We start from the raw sequence: 5165 nt of genomic DNA, 5'->3' as shown, positions 1-5165 counted from the left end.
TTGGACCGTCTGGACACCGATGACTGAGACCCTCCCAGACCGCTGCAGGTTCTCGGTGGATCATACAAGACTTAAGAAAAGCCCCGGCGGCTGCAGGAGCTCTGGGAGCAGAGCAGCGCTGCGACAGTCTAGATGAAGGTCTGTCCTTCCTGTGAAGCACATGAACAGGAGGACAGAAGACATGAAGGTCCCATTCATCAGAACACAGTGAACATCTCCACAGTAGATGTTTCAGTGTCTGAACATGAATCGTCCTGCAGATGGAGGAACATCAAAGCAGGTCTCTGCATGAAGACGTCACCATCCTGCTGCTGTAAAGAGTTCATGTTCAGGGTCCGTTAGGTCCACAGAACCGTCCTGTCTGAGGTCCTCGTGTTCCTCATTAGACTCCTAAACGATCTGCAGGTTTGTAAAGTCTCCTCAGACCTGATCCTCGTGTTAAACTCCTGATCTGAACGTTTTGCTCTCTGCTGCTTCCTTTAAACGGTTACCGTGGAGACGTGGCATCATTAGGCACCATGAGCACATCCGTCCATCCGTCCATCCATCCGTCCGTCTGTCCGTCGGGTCCTATTCATGTATTCCAGCTCCAGCGGTGACGGAGCTGCAGCCGTTTGATCTCCTCCTCGGTCCCTGAGCGCCGTCTTTGTTGTCGGCCTCTCTGACCGGGTTCCTGCAGGACGTCGCCCAGCAGCCGGACACCATGTTGGATCTATTATTCAGGCGCCGCTACAAAGCGGGCTGACGGTATGAATAATGTGTGATGGACAGGTGGAGCTGCCGGACGGACCTGGGCTTCCTGCAGCAGGTGGAGCTGCTCTCCATCTGTGGGTTCCTGCAGAGGGAACGTTTGGAGAACGGGAGGGTTTGAACATCTCAGCCTGAAGATAATTAGATCGATTACAGACTGTGGCTGCTTGACAACAAATATCTGTTCCAGCATCTGTCTGCTAGATGTTCAGAGAGGTTCAGACTGAGTGCAGGGATTCAGCTTCATTGTTCCACAACACTGATGGATGAAGAAGGAGAACAGAATCCAGTTCATCAGAAGTCTTGTTTATTTTTTATAGTCACTGGAGGTATATCGTTAACTAACGAGAACTACAACTCTTAAACTTCAGCCAGAAATATTCAGTAGAATTTAGTTTAGGGTCTGAAATAAACCTGAGCTGTGTCCTGATGAGCTCCAGCATCACAGCTGCACGTCGTAGGAGGAACTTCAGGGGTTCAATCAAACCTGGAGATAAAGTTCAACAACATCTGGAGCAGAAACATTGTGTTTGACCAGCTGGTTCTGTTGTTTCTATTCCTATAAATATATATTTATATCCTAACAAATATCTCATGTTCCAACGTGGACACCTGCAGCCTGTATGTGAACACACCTGGTTTCTTGTTTAGAGTCAGTGGGTGGAGCTTATATTCAGGTGCCTCTATAGTCCAGAGATTACGGTAAATTTCAGGATTTATTTCTTTTTTAATCTAGATTTTCCTTGACTCGCCTCTCTCACCATTTCTTCTCCTCATGGACTCATGTAAACATGCATGTGGGTGTTTCAGTCCTGTTTCTTTGACTCCCATCATGTCTGAGACGCTGCTGAAAACAGAGCGGCCACCAGAACCCTGCAGCGTGTTCTGGTTCTGCCGTGGTTCTGGTCAGCATGGAGCTGTTCTATGTTGTCTGGCTCTGTGCCTTCCAGTTGGACCCTCCTGTGTTTTCCTTCCTTCTCATTTCCGCCCGTCGCTGGCTGTTGGGAGGCCGTTGTGCAGCGTGGATGCTAACGCGCGGCGCTCGGCCCGCGGCAGATAACACGAGATGCACTCAGACAGGTCGGCGAGTCGCAGCCAGCAGGTTGGCAGCGCTACAGAGAGCGCTGGGCGGCGTATCGGTGCTGATACTGGGCCCGGCGGTAAACACTGGCTGACATGTTTACACAGAGGCCCGGCTGGGCTCAGCGGCCCGAGGGTTGAGAAGGTTCTGCTCCCCGTCGGCGGCGCAGCGGCAGAATAATGGAGGAACATTAAACCAGAGAAAGACATGGACGGCATGTTTCGTCTCCGGCTTGGAAAGCAAAGCGACGGCGGACTCTCACGTCTCCACAGAAGGCTCGTTACGGCTCTTCATGTCGCTTAATGTCCAACAGGAGCAGATTTGCGGCACGCTTTGGTAGCTCAGCGAGTTATTGGACTCTGTGGCGCATCCAAGCAAAGCTCAGCTCAGAGCTCCAGGGTGAAATAACTGAAGACTGTTTGTGGATGATGATTGTTTGAATGACTTCTAAAATGCTGCAGAAGATAAAACAAAAGTCATAAAACCACAGTTATGGGGAACATATTGTAGACAGCAGGAGGAACCAGACAGTTCTGGTGCTGGTCGTGTGATGTGCAGCTGCTCTGAGGAGGAACCACGTTTGAGCTCAATTCAACCACAAACGAGGATCCAAACTAAAGAACTCCTCACATCTGTGACCGACTCAGCCGACGGTGACTGAAAGCTTCTGGCTGAGACACATCTGGACCCGGCAGCAGCAACAAAGCATCCGGAGATTAGGAAGAGCAAGAACCAGACAGAACTGGACGAACAGAAGCCGGTTGTTTGGATAGATCTCTGCTTTGTAACGTGGACTTTCAAAACCACATGGCTGCAGAACGATGACACCTCATGAACACAGGTTTTAAAATCCCTCTTTACACACTGGGTACCCATTTATTATCTTATTTTATTTTATGTGGTATATTTAGTTTGATATCTTCTGTGATCCTTCAGTGTGGGGGTGTCTGTCTGTTTTTAATGTAGCTGCTGTAAGAAGTGACTTCCTGTAAAATATCCAAAACTGAATTGTTTGCGTGAACCAGACAGTCGATAAACCAAAGACATAATAAATCTGCACATCCTGCTGCTAACGAGAAGCTCTGACAACAAGCCACAGACTTCTGGGTCGAGCTCAGGCAGCGGTTCTGGACCGAACAGCTTCACTGAATCCTCCAACCTTCACCAGAAACACGAACCAAAGTTCATCCTGAACTCTGAGCGTTGGACCGCCGTCTGGACCGCGAACGGTCAAACAGAAAAAACAGAACATCAGTTACGACTGTTGTTCACAAACCAAACCTCTTCAGTCGACTCCTGTGACCTCCGACCAGAACCGTTTCTGGGTTTTTAAGCTTTCCAGACTTCCTGTTTGCGTCTCGTTGTTGGACTCATTTGATCCTTTCATACGTTTGCAGCAGATTTCGGAGTGACGATGGATGAAGGCAGCCGACGTCCGGCCGACCTGGAGGCTGTGGAGCGTCGGGCCGAACAGGAAGACAGAGAGCGGCGCCAGACGTCGGCCCGGCGGCGCCTGACGTCGGCCCGGCGGCGCCAGACGTCGGCCCGGCGGCCAGCGAGCATCGCAGCGTCTTCATTATTCCTGGAAGTGAACTCTGGAGGAGGCGCTGAGGCACTCGTGAGCTTTTCTGAGATGCAAACACAGAAACTAGACGGAACCAGAGTGAGTCAGAGTCGGACCTCTCTGACCGTCCGTCGGCGCTGCTCGTCTTCAGCACCGTCCCATTCCCCAGACTAGAGAAGAGCAGCAAACAGAAGCCGTCCGGCGGTAGTTAGACGCTGATGACTGCAGCGGGTCTCAGCTTTAGGTTCTACCATCATCAGAGGAACCGGATCAGCACCAGCTCAGTGTTCGTCTTCTTCAGCAGAACTTCATGAGCAGCAGATCCACTGATGTTCAGCCGGTTTCATCCAGATAATCATCTGAAGTATTCTCTCAGTGTTTCTGTCCCTGTAACGCTGCCACCTCCAGAACCTGCATCCATCTATGTTGGGTTTATTTTTTCATTTTTCTCCTAATATTCCTTAAATGTTTGCTGCTGTAACGTGGAACGTCCCCGGTGTGGGATTAGTGGAGGATTACAGTCTCCTGACGGATGATATTATAATTTCTTTATGCACGAATGCTGCAGTGGTTCTGATGAAGAGCAGCGCCACGTCCTGCTGCTTTATTCCTGTAACTCCGTCTGCAGGCGCTGAATGAAAGAAAGACGGGTTCAGAAACAGAACCGCAGACATTTCCTGTTAAATCACCTCCAGCTGGACGAAGCACTCGACGTTATTTAGACTTGATGTCAAATCTGTAATTAAAAGCAGTAAATCCATTTATCGCCATTAAGACTGAATCACTTCAGAACTTTGTCCTGATTCGTCCCATTTGAACCATTTGGACAACTGGTTTTATAGAACAAATCCTCTTCATCCACACGTGAGCAAATAAAACCCAGTCAGACCAGTTTCAGCTCAGAGGCCAGTGGTCCACATCTGGACTGCTGGCGCTCAGTTTGGAGCTTTCAGATGATTTCTGTGTTTAAATAAGACCAATTCTGAGCAGTTTAAGGGATTATAAGGGGTTTGTGGACAATTTTAAGTCCTTTTGGGCAGTTCTGGAGTTCTGTTAGAGACATATTGGAGATTCTGGAGCGGTCCAGGTCCTGTGATGAGCCCACCGTGGTTAAAACCTCCTCGTCTGAGCTCACAGTCAAACCAACAGCAGATGTTCATCAGCAGCAGGAGACAGAATCCTGTTTTCTGTTTGAAACACGACGTTCAGGCTCGTTTCAAACAAACTCTGTCATGATGGACTAAAACCATCCGGTGGGTCGGCTCTGAGTCCAGCTCTCAGTAAATCATCAGAACAAACACAACGGATCCGATCGAGTCAGAAAGTCTTCTGGGCCTCGCTTTATTGTGAAAGGGCTCCACACTTCCTGCTGCATCCAAGCTCTAGTCTGACTGTTTTATTGCAGCGCTTTAATCAGCGGGTCTGTGTGGTTCTGTGTGGGTCTGTGTGGTTCTGTGTGGGTCTGGTTCTGCGTGGGTTTGGTGCTGTGTGGGTCTGTGTGGGTCTGTGTGGGTCTGGTTCTGTGCGGGTCTGTGTGGGTCTGTGCGGGTCTGTGTGGGTCCATGGTTCTGTGCGGGTCTGTGTGGTTCTATGCAGGTTTGGTGCTGTGTGATTCTGTGTGGTTCTGTGTGGGTCCGTGTGGGTCCATGGTTCTGTGCGGGTCTGTGTGGGTCTCTGTGGTTCTGTATGGTTCTGTGTGGGTCCGTGTGGGTCTGTGTGGTTCTGTATGGTTCTGTGTGGGTCTGTGTGGTTCTGTATGGTTCTGTGCAG

Source organism: Stegastes partitus, unplaced genomic scaffold, assembly GCF_000690725.1.
Source record: "Stegastes partitus isolate 25-593 unplaced genomic scaffold, Stegastes_partitus-1.0.2 Scaffold537, whole genome shotgun sequence".
Lineage (NCBI taxonomy): Eukaryota > Metazoa > Chordata > Actinopteri > Pomacentridae > Stegastes > Stegastes partitus.
The sequence above is the reverse complement of the archived record's forward strand: the minus strand, read 5'-3'. Positions refer to the sequence as shown.